Source organism: Periplaneta americana, chromosome 5 (genome assembly GCF_040183065.1).
Source record: "Periplaneta americana isolate PAMFEO1 chromosome 5, P.americana_PAMFEO1_priV1, whole genome shotgun sequence".
In the NCBI taxonomy this organism is placed as follows: domain Eukaryota; kingdom Metazoa; phylum Arthropoda; class Insecta; order Blattodea; family Blattidae; genus Periplaneta; species Periplaneta americana.
In genome coordinates, this window is record NC_091121.1 from 42,588,102 (window position 1) to 42,607,490 (window position 19,389).

General features: G+C 36.7%; 1 protein-coding gene across 9 annotated transcripts in view; it reads left to right on the forward strand.

Annotated features, from left to right (window-relative positions):
* Window positions 1–19,389, forward strand: part of Dscam4 (Down syndrome cell adhesion molecule 4) — an 888,085-nt gene that overhangs the window by 171,201 nt on the left and 697,495 nt on the right. The gene's annotated exons all lie outside the window — the stretch shown is intronic.

A 19,389-nucleotide genomic window follows, 5' to 3' on the forward strand; every position in this document is an offset into this window, starting at 1 on the left:
AACAATACAGGTAGCAAAGAGATAGATAAATAGCTAAATGAAAAAGTTATTTTATTTTATTTTGTTTAGGCTTATAACACAGAAAATGAATTGACTAAAGATGATTTGTTTTACTTTCATTTTTATTCCCTTTTCAACCGTAAATGAAGTGCAGAATATTTTCAAGTTATGGCTTTATTTTAACAATATGTTTCAAGAAATAATAATTTAGATCTTACAATGTCTGAAAAGAACGATGTCTTTGTATACGGGGCGATTTTTCTTTTTTACAATAACAATAAAATTTAAAATATTTTTAATAACAAGCATTGAGGAATTGTTTTATAACAATAACTACTACTGTACTAACTGTATAAGACACCGAGATGAGATGGAAAGACAAAGATTTATCAAGCTTTTTTGTCTTTTCTTAGTTAGGTGCTGTTCGAAGCTACTGACAAAGAATGTTATCAAGTGAATCGCGCTATAGAACACACACTTTCCATCACCATGAGTCGGCCCATCCTTTTATGGGTTAGGGTACATTTTTGACACTTGTTCTTGTTATGAAATAAACATTCTCAGAAAAATTATTCTAGAATGCTTCTGTTCAATTTGTACTCTTTTTATACTTATTTACAACGCATACCATCATTATGCATCAACTGTTACTGTTCATTTACTTTGCATCTCTGAAACAAAGAAACTACAGATCTTACATTAGACTGCTAATAATTTATGTTTAAGGTTCTTTACGAAATTCAGTGTATGAAATTTAAGAAATACACTTTATGTAAACAAAATAAATAAAACCCGCATTTTTGCGATAATGTTATGATAATTGTTATAATATTTTAATAATGGTTATCAATATGAAAAGCGACCACCTCTGAGGTGTAGGAGTCAGCATGCTGGTCTCTTAAGCAGAGGGTCCGGGTTCGATTCCCGGTAGGATTTAATTTTCTGGTTGAGGTTTTTTATGGTTTTCCCTCAAAAGTAAGGCAAATGTCAGGAAATTGGGGCCACAACATCCCTTAATATATCACCGGCCTCATTCATCACCAAAATCATATTCACAACAAATCATACATATATAGTCGCCATCTAGTTCACAACAATAGAGCCAGTCTTTTTTTTTTTTTTTTAAATTTGTAATAATATTTTATTTGTTATAAATTGACAAAGCTTCTGAATGAAGATGATTTACCGCCGTAGTCAGTTCCTTTTGTTTTTCTTAGATTTTCGACTATGTTTTCTTCTTTTCTTTTCTTTCTGTATCCTAACCTTCAGAATTTGATCTGGACGTCTTAGCTCTGATTTCACTCTGTTTGCAATTTTCTTATTGTGTCGGTCCCAGTGAGTATTGGGGTAAGTTTTGAAACCCTGGAGACATTTTTTCTTCCGAATGTCTTCATCATCACTGTTGCTATCACTATCATTGTTAGCATTAAGATTTTCTTCTATTTTCGTTTTTTCCTTCCACTGAGCGTATCGTTTACTCTTGTAAGTGGCTGGGATCCAAACTCCAGATTCATCACGAATTTTCTTTGCCTTCTTCTCCACATTGACACCAATCATTTTCTTTTTTTTTCTGATCCCATCGTTTCACTGATCTCTGTAACTTCAATGTTTCTTCACTGTCAGCAGTAAAATCTAATTTTGCCTTGTATGCTTCTTGGTCAAAGTTGTTTACGGCAAACGCTTCCTCTGTATGGTGATATATGGAATATAATGATTCTCATCCACAGTTACCTTCCTCTTTTTTTCATTTCAGGCAAAGAAATGTCTCTCAACAATAGTACACAGGCCTTGGGATTTCACCCTAAAAATTAACTCGCGATATGACCAGAGATATTAAAGCGATTATAAATAACAGTAAGGAAAAAATATGAAAATCCTATATTTCTACCAACAATAAGATAACATGAATTAAACATACCGACGGTTATCATTTCCCTGTGAATATCTTCAAAAAGTTACAAACAACTGTTACTTATTGGAAGTGGTGTAACAACAGATACAGTATTGTTAAATAAACGAAGCACAGATGTAGTCTTGATATCAAACTTGGAGCTATCTTTATTCTTCACAAAGCTTTTCGAGCCAGAGTTGTAGAGCCCCGCACATTCTAAAAGCTTCGGAAGTTGGCAGTTGGTTGTTCCCTTTTTCAAAGTAATCGTGAATACACTATTGTTCCAAACTCCGCTGCCTTCTGACTGCATGCCTATTGTATTACTGTCTGAAAGTAATAAACAGATAGGATATAAATTTTGGTACAAAGTTCTTAGGAAAGATGGAATTCCAGACAACGCGCAAATGCTTAATTCTGCATCAGTAGATGTGTTTGAACCGGAACAGGAATCTGAATTATGTAGAAACAAGGCGAAAAGAAAGAGGCAGAACAACTCAAAAGGTGGTTGTTACAGCCTCGACAGAGTTTTTGTCTTCTCACATCCAACGCAGTTAAAACATGCGGCTATAAAACTAGATAACTCCCTGCATTATGCAGTCAGGATGTTCTGCCCTGTAACAAGTGGATCCCGTTTATACACTTTCCAGCTAAAGTTGCTTTAAATTTCGTTTAAAGAAAATAACCAGGACCGGTATTTTCCAATGCGCAAAGAATACAAAATATGTGGGCGTTTTTATGTCCCTTACAGCACCAAACATTGCGTTCCCAATGCTACAGTTGGGCATCTGATAGCCCACAGACATACCCGGTTTATATAATGATATGCTGTACTCAAAGATACCTCATATGATTTAGGAAATATTACGTAATATTTTCAAGTGCTATATTCCTTTCATAAAACTCCGCACTTTGGAGAATAGAACTCCCCGTTTCTATTCAGGATGCTTGAGGCACAAATCCTCGTTGGGATAAGGGCTATTCAAAACGCAGATTTTATCGCTGTTTTTCATGCCGGAAGTGTTACTCTGAATCTTCAGCCACAGGAGTATAATAGATTTTTTGCATCCTGAGTGTTTTAGTGGTTAACATTCATGTGATTACATCCGAAGTTTGTTGTACGAACTAAAACGTAGGCTATGGAATTTTTAGAGATCAATCGTTCCTTTCTGCCAATATTGAAAGCATAAAATACTGTAATAATATGATAATGATAATAATAATAATAATAATAATAATAATAATAATAACAACTTACATTTAATTTTTAAATTTGATTTCTTGTACCTATTAACATTTATTACAGAAAAATAATTATTCTAGGACATATAGCAGAAAACATATTATATATACAGTATATATTTAATTTTTCTTCTTTACCACTAGTCCCGCGCCGTGGCGTCGCGTCTAAGGCATCCTCTCTAGGACCAGCGTTACGGAATGCGCGCTGGTTCGAGTCCTCATGGGGGAAGAAATTTTCTCATGAAATTTCGGTCAGTGTATGGGACCGGTGCCCACCCAGCATCGTGATGCACTTGGGGAGCTACGATAGGTAGCGAAAATCTGGTTTCACAAACCAGCTATAACGGCTGAGGGGGTCATCGTGCTAATCACACGATACCGCCTTTCTGGTTGGATGCTCGTCCACCTCTGCCTCGGCATGTGAACGTGAGGCCAGCAGCCGGCTGGTCGGTCTTGGCCCTGCAAAGGGCTGTAGCGCCATGGATTTTACCACTTTTACCTCCTCCAATTTAGACTTACAAGTCTATGCGGTGTAGGAAAGGAAGAATATTTTACTGTAATTCGATAGTAGACACATCCACACATTGCTAATCTCCATGGATGAGGGATTATCACGAAGCAGGGCTACCGCGAAGATATCACAGGGTAACCATAAGAAAAAGGACAACCGTCTAGTCCGGTAGACGGAAAAAAAAAATTCCTCCATTACTAATTGAGCCATGGACTGCTTGGACGAGTATATTTTTAATTAATGTATTAATGTAAAAATGTATAAAGGTAAAGGCGTCCCCCTTACATGTCATGAAGGCGCTTGGGGTCATATGTAAAGCTCCATACTTTATATTCTCGGCAGTAGAATGAAGTGATGTGGTCGGCACCACGCTTCGACGGACTTTACCTCTAGGATAGACCCAGTACTCAATTTGACAGGAGACTGAGTGAACCTTGGGCTCTTCTGGAAGTTTTGGCAAGAATAAAGACCCATCACCACCCGGGTGTATTGAAATTGAATTTTATAAAATATTGTAATTGATATTTAATAAATCTGTGATTAATTACTTCATATAATTGACATAGTGTGACAAAAATAATTAAAATCTTAACTCTATACTATAAGTAGTTACAGAGAAAATGAGAGAAATGTGTAAAATATATATTTTTTTATTTTAGTAGGTTATTTTACGACGCTTTACTTTTATTTTATTGGGTTATTTTACGACGCTGTATCAACATCTAGGTTATTTAGCGTCTGAATGATATGAAGGTGATAATGCCGGTGAAATGAGTCCGGGGTCCAGCACCGAAAGTTACCAAGCATTTTCTCATATTGATTGAGGAAAAACCTCGAAATAAACTTCAACCAGGTAACTTGCCCCGACCTGGAATCGAATCCGGGCCACCTGGTTTCGCGGCCAGACGCGCTAACCGCTACTCCAAAGATATATATATATATATATATATATATATATATATATATATATATATATATATAAACACAGGGGCATAATTTCAGGTATGTATTTCCCACATGTAGACAATCAAAATAGTTCATTACAACATGTGTTCGGAAATGCTTCATTTCCGAGTTATGGCCTTCACAACATTGAAATTCACCGGAACGTTTTTCTTTCCGCAGGTCGTTGCTGTCAAAGGAGACATTAAGAGGGCACTCTGACAGTTCATTCCGAGGCAAAGGTTACATTCAGTGTTGTGTAGGCGTTAGACTGTGCGACATGTATTCAAATCAAGAGCTGGTAGAGATACACACTTCAAGTACGTTAAGGCGGAAGGCAAGGCTGCGCTAGCTCGTCGTTTGTATCAGGAGAGGCACCCACAGCGACAATGTCCAGATCGGAAGACATTTGTACGTCTCCATTACCGTCTGTGCGAGTATGGAAAATTTAACTCTCCTGGTTTGGGAAGGGGACGACCAAGATCTACAACTCCAGAAGTACAGGAGGAGATTCTGGAGGCTGTGAACATGACTCCTTCTATCAGCACACGAAGGGTAGCGTTGCAAGTCAATGTTCCTCATACGACTGTCTGGAGACTGTTGAAAGAGTATCAATTGTATCCTTATCATTTGCAACGTGTACAGGCCCTGTCACCAGCAGATTACCCTGCACGAGTTAGGTTCTGTCAGTGGTTCTTGCAGCAGTGTGGTGTAAATCCGAACTTTCCTGCCTTAGTATTATTTACAGATGAAGCACAGTTCACACGAGATGGCATAACAAATTTCCACAATCAGCATGTATGGGCGTATGAAAACCCACGTGCAACTGTTCCATCTCATCACCAGGAGCGGTTCTCCCTCAACATGTAGGCCGGTATCATTGGTGATCGATTAGTTGGACCCCATGTACTTGTAAACAGACTTACAGGCAGGCGTACACAAACTTCCTGGAAAACACCATACCTCATGTTTTAGAAGACACTCCACTGATCAATCGTCAACACATTCACTTCTTGCATGATGGCGCTCCTCCACACTTCAGTCGTACGGCTCGCCGGTACTTGGATCGAAGGTTTCCTGATCGATGGATAGGTAGAGGTGGCCCAATTGCTTGGCCTCCACGCTCACCTGATCTGAACCCTCTCGATTTCTACTTGTGGGGCCATTTAAAATCATTGGTTTATTCGTCTCCGGTGCCTGATTTGGAATCCTTTCGGAATGGAATTGTGGCATGTTCTGAGGACATACGCAATACTCCTGGAGTTTGGGATCGTGTTCGCAGGTCAATGAGACATCGATGTGAGGTCTGTATTCAAGCAGGAGGTGGACATTTTGAACATCTGTAATGACAACGACCTGCGGAAAGAAAAACGTTCCGGTGAATTTCAATGTTGTGAAGGCCATAACTCGGAAATGAAGCATTTCCGGACACATGTTGTAATGAACTATTTTGATTGTCTACATGTGGGAAATATATACCTGAAATTATGCCCCGTATCTTTAAAGGCTGAGTGAACCTCAGTGAAAGTTTGGCAACGAGAAAAAATCCTGTCACCACCTGGGATCGAACCCCGGACCTTTCAGTCCGTAGCCAGCTGCTCTACCAACTGAGCTACCCGGCCGCCATATATATATATTAATCAGACTTGAAGGTAAACGTGTGTGAATCTGAAAAATATTTATAACTCTGAGACATTGCAGCTGCATATTCAGGATCATTTTCTTACATCGTTGAAATTGCAAAGTAAAAGCAACCTGATATACATGCCAAATGGTTGTAAAAACATATTATATTATTGATAAGAAATCTGGTAAGAGAAATGCACTGAGCATACATTTTGAAGTGAAATGTTTATTTTTAATTGGTTTATTTTACGACGCTGTATCAACTGCGATGGTTATCTACCGTCTAAGTAATATGAAGGTGATAAAGCCAGCGAAATGAATCCAAGGTGCAGCGCCGAAAGTTGTTCTGCATTTGCTCTTAATGGGTTGAGAAAAAAAATTCAAAGAGGTAACTTGTCCCAACCAGGATTTGAACCTGCTTGTTTCACGATCAGACATGCTAACCGTTACTCCATAGCAGAGAACGAAATGTCTATACTCGACCTATAAAGAGAGAAAAATTGTAACGTTTTGACAGACAATATTTTTTTTATAATAAACTCTGACGTCACCGTGGTACCTTGGAAACAAAAGACTACTGTCGTTTTCTTAAATAATAACCCATGGCCTAGGCACATTATATTGCAGGAAACTCTGAAATTACTAGAGATCGTTTACGTTCGCATTCACTAGATGTGGTCACGTCACACTCAATACGATAACTGCCTGGACGAGTCCATTATTACACAGGGGTACATTTATTCGTATTATATATGTAAGCTACAAGGTTGAGTACATTAATATGAAGGATTGTTTACATTGTTCTGGTCATAGTCATGAAAATACTGGGTACTTGTATGGATTATGTATTGTATACACATGACTATCTCTAAAATTATGATTACAGTTTTGTGTTCTAAGGCGAACTTGTGAAATAACATATCAATCAACAACCGTACCGAACTACAATACAATTTAATGAAGATACACTTGCATTTGTACTTTTAAAGGAAATATCAACTTGTCAGACTGCAAGTAGCTGGAAATTAACTGACCTATAAGCTAACTAACACGCGTCTGCTCTGACCCAGAGCGGTAAATATCTGGATCATCGATCCATAAACGCAAGCATGTCTGATGCGTATGTTCCCGGCCGAAAGTAAAGCTGAACGCTCTGTAGCACATAATGGGCGATATTTTTTTCTCTCGCTGTTATTTATACTCGTTTTAACATCTTTTGGTCATATCGCGAGTTGATCTTTTGGGCGAAATCTGAAGGCTTGTGTACTATTGTTGAGACTGGTTCTATTGTTGTGAACTAGATGGCGACTGTATATGTATTACTGATTTGTTATGAATATGACTTCAGTGATGAATGAGACCGGTGATATTGAGGGATGTTTTGGCCCGAATTTCCTGGCATTTGTTTCAACCAGGATATTAAACCGGACCGGGAATCGAACCTGGCCCTCTGCGTAAGAGACCAGCATGCTGACCCCTACATCATAGTGGTGGTCAGTGGGCGGTATTAATTGGTTAAAGTATACATAAAACTCTTAGAGTGTAAATTACGTGGTTTTGCAAAGAAAAAGTTCTTACAAGAATGGGACTGAGGGGGGAAAATTGACACACATTTACTACGAGTAAATATAATAATTTATTAAAACGAGATAATTTATTGCATTCAATGAAGCCCGTCTTTCCTTCCTTGCATTTTAAATCAAAGCTCCCAATCCAAGTAACTTGCATGTATTCACAGAACAGGAAAACTTTGGAAGTACTGGTCGATCTATTGCTTTCACTAGCAACTGCACTACTTTGAAGTCTGATCCCAGTGGAACGGACGACAGCCTGCGCACACAAAGCTCCATGGCTCCGAATCCCATCGAGACGCACTGTTTGTCCAGTTCCGATTGTGCCGCTTTGAGAATGCCGAGCGTCCTGTATATGCGAAGACCACCTACACGAAATGTCGTGATGTCTGTAGCGGGAAATAATGTTTAAACCAGTGGGTTTCTGTAAGACACTCCATACATTACGTGAATATACGCATCAATTCACAATTTGGTAATGATAGTCATGGTGATTTCGATAGTAATGATGGTGGTGATTTTAGTGATGTTGGCAATGCTGAGGTTGATGATGATGTTGACGAGGATGATGATGGCGACATGCCGGGTGTTAGCGGTTAACAATTATGTTAACAATAGCGATTATGATTATACATATCTCGGACGTGGTATGGTGGTGATCGTGATGCAAACGGTGATAAGTTTGGTGTTGGGGTTGATGATGATAATGGTGATATTGGTGACAGTGGTGCTGATATTGATAATGGTGGTCCTAATAATAGTCCACCACGAGCAGGCCCAAGCTCAAATCCTGGTTGAGGTTTTTCCGAGGTTTTCCCTCACCAAATTGAAGCAGAATTGCTGGGTAACTTTCGGCGTTGGACCTCGGATTCATATCGCCGTCATAATTACATTACCCCCCTCTTTCATCATCATCTTGCTCCAATAGAGAGTCGTCTGCTGGCCGCTGCAGAAGTTGGACCCCGTGGATATGTGGTCATTCGTTGTTGGTGGTAGCGCTATGCACACTGGGTTTATGGTAACTCGTGGGACCGGGGTTGAGGGACTGAGGTTGAGGGACCGCGATGAGGCCTACGTGCAATGATAAAGGAATCATGTAGACTTTAGGATGGCGGCGCGCAGGGGATCTGTAGCGTGAGGGGCCTTAGGACTTGCACACCATTCCATCCCGGGTAGTACAATGGGCCCACCAGAGCGGCCTGGGTGCGAGGACAGTCTCAGTCCGTGCCTCCCCTAAAGGGGAAATAATAGATAAATAGATAGATCATAATAAAATTATAGGATCATATTTATAAGGATTAAATTTGATAGAAGAAATGTGTCATTGCTATCACTGTATGCTCCTGAAGAAGGAAGAAAAAAAGTGACGAAGGATTTGAGGAAATCCTTATGATTCCGTGTAACGTCTATACAGGAATTTGAGTAACGAATCAGAATAAATAAATATAATTTGGTGTAAGACAACTGGAACATGCATTGTTGAAGTAAAAATTCTTTACGCAGGGTGAAAGTTGAACGCTATGAAACAATATTCTGTGGCGGATGAGGTAAGAGAGCTTTGCGTATTGTTGCTATGGGTTTGTGCATGTTGCTATGTTGTCGCGTAAATAAGTTGTTGATACAGTATTTACTGTTTTCCATCAATTTTCACAAATAAATGCATACTATTTAAATTCTGAGAAGTATTGTAGCTGATACAGCGTTGTTAAATAACGAACAAAAAATCATCTCCAATTGCACGACACATTAAAAAATTGTCAGGAGATTTAAGAATATCAATGATTACGTGAAACGTCTATACTACAATGGAAGAAATAAAATTCAATAATGTGTTTTATTTAACATTCAATTGTATTTTATTTGATATAATCCATATACCCAATATTGCCATGACTATTGTATGAATGAATGAATAAATGAATGAATAAATCAATCAATCAATGGAAGAAGAGAGAAGTAGGAGGAGAAACCATTAAAAGGTATACGATCGCGTGTTCTTGTAAGAGAATTTGTGGCTGTGTGGATGAATCCAGGTGAGTTCCAAGCCTGTAGGCCACTTGTCTCATTCATCGTTCCGTTCAAGGAACTTAAGAGAATTTTGAAGGGGAAGAGCCGAAAATGTACGTAACCAATTAACTACCACTCTGTTGTGTGTAACTTCGACGCACATTACACTTAACAGAGAACGGAGCGACAAGGTCCGTGTGGAAAGCCACTAGGTACAGAGTTACAGTATATGATGATATTTACTGATATTATTTCATGAAAGTACAAACTTAATCTTTTAAAATTGATCTATATATACGAAAAGTAGTTGTACATAATAAATATATAATTTCATAACTAATTAATATATCACAAATCTAAGTAATTTTTTGGTTCAAACTTGCACTTACGTCTGGTTTTAGTGCATGTTTAAACCAATCGTGATAACCATAAACTTTAAAACTTATTTATCTGCTACTGTTGACAATTTTATACAAAAAACATTTTAAAATCAATTTTATTTTTTACTTTAATAATCTAAATCTATTCTATGACTTTCCTATTTATGTTTAGTTATAGGCTCATTTATTCAGAACGGCCCCGAGGTTCACTCAGCCTCCTATAAAATTGAGTACCGGGTCTTTCCCGGGGGTAAAAGACGGTCAGAGCGTGGTGCCGACCACACCACCTCATTCTAGCGCCGAGGTCATGGAAAGCATGGGGCTCTACCTCCATGCCCCCCAAGTGCCTTCATGGCATGTTACGGGGATACCTTTACCTTTTTACCTTTTACCTTATAGGCTCATTTATGCATGTTAACTAATTATTCCGTGTCATCATACCGCATTCAGGTTAGCAGTTGTTGACATAAAGCCAGCAGATTGCAATAGCTGAATCAGTATTTAGGCACAAAGTTAATTTTACATTTCTGTTTCCATGCTTTTCCTTCTTTCCGCAGATTTTTCCTTCCTCTTTCCATCTCCAGACGAATAGCCTATAGAGCAAACTACAGAGATGATGTTTTTGTGTTTTCAGCAATGAAGGTTCCTTCTAATTTTTCTTCAATAGTTCACTTAATTTCTCAATTTTTAATGACTAAGGCGAGTAGGATTCTCTTTATTTCGTCTTTACATCTACAGACGAAAGTAAGTTCAACCTTTGAAAAGTCATGATTTATAATGTTTCATCAACAGCGGGAAAGCAAAATATGAACATTATGTTTCGTTATTAAATATATATTAATGGCTTGTGCAGCAAACACTGCTGCAAACTAAGTTCGTTAGACGTTCAAATAAAAATTTTTCAGAATACTTGTCTTTTTGATAGTTATTTGCTTCCATAATAATGAAACATACTCCCTCTGAATGGATTTTTTAGGCAAAATACTTTTTCTTGAACCTATCCAACTTCAGTTTTTGAGTTTCAACGCTAAAACGCAAGTATCAATGCCAGGATGATAGCAGTAGCTTTTTAGGTCATTGTGGATTGTAGGCAAAAATTTAAAAAAATGTCAGGTTTGCTAAGCTTTCGAACAATAGCATTTTTGTATAGCTGCTGCATGTAGAACTTGAAATGTAGAGCGTAAAATCATTTTATGCTAGTAAGAGATCTTGCTGAAATGATCTGGAAACTACAAAATTTTCTAGGCCTCTTATTTTATCAGTAAGTAATACCTTTTGATCTTTCCTTAGGAACTATAATTTTTTCGCTCTCTTGAACATATACTGAAGACAATGACACATATCAATATCTACACTACACCGCCATTAAGTGTATGAAAAAGACCCAACCCCACTGGGTTAATAAGTATAAAAATATTTGATTTTTAATAATAATATTATTATCTTACTTAAGTTTTGTAGTTATATATAGCAGCCACTCAGTAAATTATAGAAATGAAGATCTAAATTAAGATATTCTCTACATTTACTTACATAACCACAAAATGTTTCACTTTCATGTCATCAAAATAGCATCAGTATTATGTACAATTAATGAAAAATAGATGCTCGTGATATTAACTACAATAATATTTAATTTCTAATGGTAATAATGTCATCAAATGACCTCAAGTTTCGTAGATTTGAATATCCAATACACAGCTGTACTCAGAAAATTATACACTGCAGAATCAGGTTTTAATAACAAATTGAATTGAGCTCTAGATATGTCGGCAATCCTGCAGGCCATGACCTTCGTGTAATAGCCTATTGTTTATTGTAGTGTGTGTTTTGTTCTGAAATTCAATCAAGTCGGCCGTGATTGAATAAAATTAGTTCTCAAAACTGACAGCAGATGGATTTTGGAAAATAGGAAAATTATGTAGGAAAATTGACATTTCACTGAAAACTACTACTTTTCCGAAAAACTTTGGATGCCAGGCATGAAAATGAGGGGTCACTCATTAAAATCCGTTCAGCCGTTTTCCCGTAATTTCCATTACCAGTTCAAATTATATGTATATAGATAAATTTGTGATGGACAAAATCATTCATTTTCATATGCAATCTATATTGAATTTTGAATGCAAATCGTATCTTTCTGTTTTCAGCTATAAGTCATATATTTTCTGATATATTCTTGTATTACCATAGTCGTTCACAGAGAGTCGTTAAATAAACCGGAACGAAAATAAAAGAAGAAAATATAACTTCTTATTGAATAGACTGTGCGAGGAGTCCCCACGTGCCTTGTTGCTGGAACTGAAGTCACAGGCAAGGCAATACTGCGATCCGTTTTACTATGAGAGCGCGTGGAATCGTCGGGTCGACTTCCCCTCTTCCTCTCAAACTCTTTAAACTGTGGGAGAGCGCATTTCACTCCGGGATGCCAAACTGCACCATGGAAGAATCTACAGTGTGATCCACAAATCTTCCTGACACGCTTACCGTACGCAGAGCTGTTCGTGATATTATTTATAGTCTTACAGTGAAGTGATTTATTACAATTGCAATTAAAATGTAGCCTCGACATTCCAGACGAGAAACCCGAGAATGAATACAAGCGAGACCAAGTAAAGTTTGTAAGAGACATAGACTGTGGAGGTATGCACTCACTTACGGCAACGGATTCGTTTCCCTATTAGACCTATTACATATGCTAGTGGATTATAGTGATTTTTCAATTCGTCAGGTTGAATTTTCTTTTGCCAACTTTGTTTCAAATTTCGGTACTGACAAGTAATATAACTGGCAGTGCTGATAGCATAGCCTTTGAAGAAGTTGCCAACATTCATGAAACGGAACGTTACTACCAAGTGTTATTTTGAAATTTTAACGTAATTAATAATTAGTAACATAAATATTATTAATATTAACAAGGAAATAGAGGAAATGACATAGCAATTATCATCGATCCCGCCGTGCGCTTTGAATAACCCTACAATTGAATACTTTAGGGATTATTATCATATACAAGGACAGATTGAAGTATTTGGATTATTGTTCGGAGCAAGGGAAACAATTCCAAAATTCTCAGTTGAATGTTTTAAGTCTTTTGGAATTTCTTTAAAAATTTTGAAAATTATTGCTGTAGACATAATGAAATATTCTGTTCAGATTTTACGTAATCACCTGTACGCCTAAATTTCTTTATATTCTATCTGATTACTAATAATTACTGAATAAACGTAGCTTCCCAAGGGTAGCTTCCATTTGAAAATAATAATCATTACACAAATATTTATTTTTATTTGTTTAGTATGCTGTCTTTTGGCAACCCTTACTGAAGGGCAGCTACCCTTGTGGGATATATATATATATATATATACACTGATATTAAATAAATAGGAGTATAAATAAATAATAATTTTTATTACTATTTCAGTACATAGTATTGTGATTTTACTTGCTTTGGTTATATCTGATATCAATTGGCAATATTGAAAAAAATGGTAATGTTACATTTTTAGGAAATAATCTTACATGAGCCCTACTATAGGTCAACGTAGGATACAATGAATTTGAAGCACATGATTTAGAATGTTGTCAAATCTTTAGCAATATGAAACAAACTATGATAAATCGTTTGCATTACTGATCAATCTTTTACTATTTTTCACAAGTTTCCTTGTAAAGTTTTGAATTCGAAGAAAAATTTGATGTGTACAAGCAGTTTTAGACATGCATGGTCATTATTTAGATTCTTCGGTATAAATTAATTTACGCTGTATACAATGTGACAACTGGAAAACGGAATAAATGTTATAAAAAGTTATGATTTCTTATAAAAACAATCGAAACAATGTTCATTAAAAATAGTAGTTTCCGCCTACATACAGCTTACAACGTTCATGAAACAACTGAAAGGAATGGTGGAATACCGTTGTCTGATATATTCTTTTCTGTACTCTAGTTAGCTAAAGCCCTTCAATTGTATTCAAGTAATCAAAATAACAGCCTTTCTGTAGTGCTTTGATTTCTGAGAACAAAGGAAAGTCACACGGTGCTAAGTTTGGTAAATACGGTGAATGTGACAGAACACAAAGATTTCGCTGGTCAAAGATGCGTAACAATTGAAGCACTCTGGCTTCGTATAGTGTCATACGATAGGAACCAACGGTTCTCTTATTGAGGCCGTACGGGATGGATTCTACGAAGCAAACGAATCAAAAAGGCCATACAGTGGACAGCAGTAACTGCCTGGTCGCTGGGTACGAACTATTTGTGCACAATTTCATCTGTAGAAGCCTGAATGAGTTTACTACAGTGTTTAAACCGGAGTTATTGTTGATGGTCTGCTATGGATGTGAAGTAAACTGCGCATTTGATTATGATTTGTCGAATGGTTTCCTTATTAATGCTCACTTCCTCTGAAATCACATGTAGCGCTGCACATCAGTCGTTTTTTTCTGGCATCTTTTCAATCAACTCTGGCGTTCGAATTGTTTTTGCCGAGCGAGGATGTTCATTGTCTTCCAACGATTCTCATCCTCGGCGAGAACGGTTATCCCACTCAAACACAAGCGTACGAGACGGGCAATTGTCTCAGTACACTTGCTATACCATTCGTAATGTTTCCGTGACAATTTTTCCAAGCCGAACATAATATGTGATGTTCGCTCTTCATTTCATTTTTGATTCACTACATACAGGCAAAGCGTGTAGTTTCTGCTAATACCACTTTCTAAAGGCCAATTTCACCACCATATTACTAATCCACAATTAACTAATTGTAATTTAAGATAATTACGGAAATTAAATCATATTTACTTCGTTTGCATTTCACCAAAGTAATACACATTTAAAATAAAGTTAATTAATTTAATTACCAATGAAGTCATCACGGCCTTCTGAATCATACTAAAATCGTAATAAATTTCGAAGGCCATATGCCTTGTCAATGTAAGCCGCTGTCTGCTGGATCGCATCCTATGGCTGCTTACAGGATGCGATCCAGCAGGGAGTGATGTAAGCACTGATTTTTTATAGTGAGTTCATTGTTATATTACAACAATAAAGTGTTATCGGAAATGGAGGTAAAGAAGAGAGCGAGGAGTAAAATTTTTTTCAGAAACAAAAAAACATATATTACTGGAGGTAATCTCAAAATATATAAAAATTATTGAAAACAATATGAATGCAGATGCAAGGAAATTTCATGGACACCAATTAACTTAAATGCAATTTAATGGGAGCTTAAAGCCCAATTTATGTTGGTGAAATGTATTGTCCCTTTAAGTGTTAATTAAAAGAACTTAAGTGACAATTAAAGACTGGACATAAAAAGGCTATGTGTCAATATCTTTGAAAATTGTTTCCCCCCCCCCCCAAAAAAAAAGAGTCTATGTCCCTGGCTTAATCCACAAAGAGAAATGATAAGCTCCATTGTAATTTTATTTAGAATCTAGTTTCTCTGATAGATGTGCAAAATGTATGATATTACAAGAAAACCGTGTTTTCTACGGTTTGTCTCCTTATCACTTCCAACTTTCTTTATGCTCAGTCTTCAATTAGAGTTACATATTTTGTGCGAGATCGTGCGTATTTGCTTGGTTTCCGCACAAAACCAATCCGCGGTAAGTCTAAAATTCCACATTCAGTATTCCCAACCTAACACATATAACAATTTCCCTCTTCTTACCGCTTAAGTGACATATTGACTTTATTGCTTCAGGCTTTTAACATATTATTTTTAGAGACGTTCAATATAGTAATAATTATAAATTGGAAACTTACCACTGCAATTTCACCTAAATTGCACTGTTAATTATTGTTTTTAAATATTTGCAAAAATTAAGTAAATTCTAAATCATTACATAACCTTACCGTTTGTTTTAAGTTCGCATTTATAGACTGGGGAAAAAAAAGACAGACGTATATCACGGCCTGCTGGAGTATAGTAAACACAGAAAACATTTTAAAGCAACAATGTTGAAGATAGATTTTGTTTTGCAAATTTGCCGTCATTGAACAGAAACCGAGATGGAGATTTCATTGCAACTAATTAGAAATTCCTCTTTCAGGTATGTAATAAACGATCTTCGCACAAAATAATGTACGATACACGACCGGTATGTTTTCTTTCAATTCTTGGAAATTAAAAAAGCTCAACTACGTTTCGCTTTTTCAAACTTTTCCTCGAACATGAAAACTTCAACATACCGCTCTTGTAACGCATATTACTATTTTGTGACATCGGCCCTAAATGGTGTAACTGCACGAGGGACTTCAGTATAACATTGTAGGAACAATCTATTTTTTAAATTCACACTCACTTCTTGTAGTTAGAAGTATCAGTTCATATCTCACAACAGTAATTTCTTTTATAAATATTTGAATTTCTAACTCGCAATTGAGACGTTTTGGGCTGTGAGTTTCTATAATATAATTGTTTCGTATGAATTTCTTATTAGCCCTAAAATTTTTAAGAAGAACTCTGTAACAATCTATATATATAAGGAATAAATTTCAATTCTTATATTACATACTAATATGTACACATTTTGTACTAGGTCTTTTTTGTACATTTCAATATATTATAACAGTGTGATTTTATCCATACACGTACGTAAGATCCTTTATACTGTAGTGCGTAAAACATGCAGATCAGCATCCGATCTGCATCTATACACTTCAAAACTCTATTATTCAGAGCCCGACAAAATTTTAGCCCTTATCGACTGGTCCAGAGCTTCACGGCATAATAGATTCACTTCATGCTCCGTTTGCGAGAGACTTTTGCTTGGAATCCCGGCCAACGACCTGGATATTTTGAGTTTTAATACCCCTCCAATATTCATAATGCCCTTATATCTAACCCTTTCCAGTTCCACAATATAAAAACACAGTTCTCATATGAAACTATAGCACCAGATTAGTTGATAAAAAAATGTGGCGTATAAAACAGAATATACATTTTTCGAATGAAGGAACATGGAAATTTCCATTAAAACTCATCAGAAAATTTTATAATACAAATTGAACACAATGAATACGGAATAGTTGCTACATTGTATGTACTCATTATCATACTTGCCTAAGGACTCATGTACTGCGGTTTTAAATATGAGCGAGGATAACTTGATTATTAAGCAGAAAATTATCCAAACTGAGACTTGCATCAGTTGAGAATGTAAAACCGCAGCTCCTATGTAACAGATTATTTTTTCATAACTAAACACGAAGACGTGAATATGTTAGGAGAAAATGCACAAACGATTAGGGAAAACACGGGAATTTTACTGGAAGCAGGTAAAGAGATAGGTTTGGAAGTAAATCCCGAAAAGACAAAGTATATGATTATGTCTCGTGACGAGAATATTGTACGAAATGGAAATATAAAAATTGGAGATTTAGTATATTTTGAAGAGGTGGAAAAGTTGAAATATCTTGGAGCAACAGTAACAAATATAAATGACACTCGGGAGGAAATTAAACGCAGAATAAATATGGGAAATGCCTGTTATTATTCGGTTGAGAAGCTTTTATCATCCAGTCTGCTGTCAAAAAATCTGAAAGTTAGAATTTATAAAACAGTTATATTACCGGTTGTTCTTTATGGTTGTGAAATATGGACTCTCACTTTGAGAGAGGAACATAGGTTAAGGGTGTTTGAGAATAAGGTGCTTAAGAAAATATTTGGGGCTAAGAGGGATGAAGTTACAGGAGAATGGAGAAAGTTATACAACACAGAACTGCACGCATTATATTCTTCACCTGACATAATTAGGAACATTAAATCCAGACGTTTGAGATGGGCAGGGTATGTAGCACGTATGGGCGAATCAAGAAATGCATATAGAGTGTTAGTTGGGATGCCGGAGGGAAAAAGACCTTTAGGGAGACCGAGACGTTGATGGGAAGATAATATTAAAATGGATTTGAGGGAGGTGGGATATGATGATAGAGAATGGTTTAATCTTGCTCAGGATAGGGACCAATGGCGGGCTTATGTGAGGGCGGCAATGAACCTCCGGGTTCCTTAAAAGCCAGTAAGTAAGTAAGTAACTAAACACGAACAAATACAAAATTCTGTACCTAGATATGTTATTGTTCAATTCTGAAGTATTCACAACATGTTATCACAATAGAGACTATTCAGGCTTTGGTAAAAAAGATTAAGAACATAGCAATTAAAAATATAACTATTTCATAGCCTTCTTCTTGTAATGAAAACAGCCGATACGCTAGTACTAGGGCTATGTGTACAAATTAAAATGGGTGCCAATTAAGCTTTCCCTCCCCTACGCCGCAATGGCTTGTAAGATGGCGTAACAGGAGAGGCAAAACAGAGCAAGAAAGAAAGAAAAGTTAATTAAACCGAGTCCAGTTGAGAAGATCTAACGATTTAGTTGTCAGGAAGTCGCATTTACGGCTGTACTTCTTTCACTTTTTATAATGATACGATCACATTGAAACTGGTTTGCTGTCCTTATGTTACTGTAAAGTTTCTTAAATATTGCTCACTTACATAAAATGATTTACACAACATTTCGTTAGATATGTACTTGCATGTACTTAGTCTATCCATTAACTGCAAGAAAGTACATTAATGACAGAAATTATATGTTATCAATAAACACATATAGCCTACAGAACAAAAAGATATTTGTACAACATTCGTAAAATTCTAAATGATAAGCGTATAGGCTTAGTCAGGTAATCCAGAGTCGTAGGTTTTCAGAATACAAATAAGGGTCAGTTACAACATTTTGCTCAAGGAAAATACGAGAAACTTCCAAGAGAGAGAGGGAGAGGGAGAGATAATGACTAAGCGCCATCTACGAGCGTATACCATGTTGAAGCACAATTAAGAAAAATACTTTAGTCTTACACTATTAAAGATGTTATATTATTAATTCATAGTTTTCTGCCCAATGACAGGTCTTTCATTGCAAACCCAGCATTCTCTAATCTTTCCTATTTCCTGCCTTTCTCCTAGTCTCCGCATATTATCCATATACGAGCGATATATTAATGTCGTCTATCATCTGATATTTTTTTCTGCCCCGAACTCTCTCCCGTTCACCATTCAGTAGGTAGTTTCTTCTTAGCCACCGTTGTGCCTGAGGGGTTAGCGAGTCTAACTCCGAACCCAGCGATCCCGGGTTCGATTGCCGGTTAGGACGAGTTACCTCGGTGAGATTTTTTTCGTGGTTTTTCTCTCACTCCTGTGGATGAATA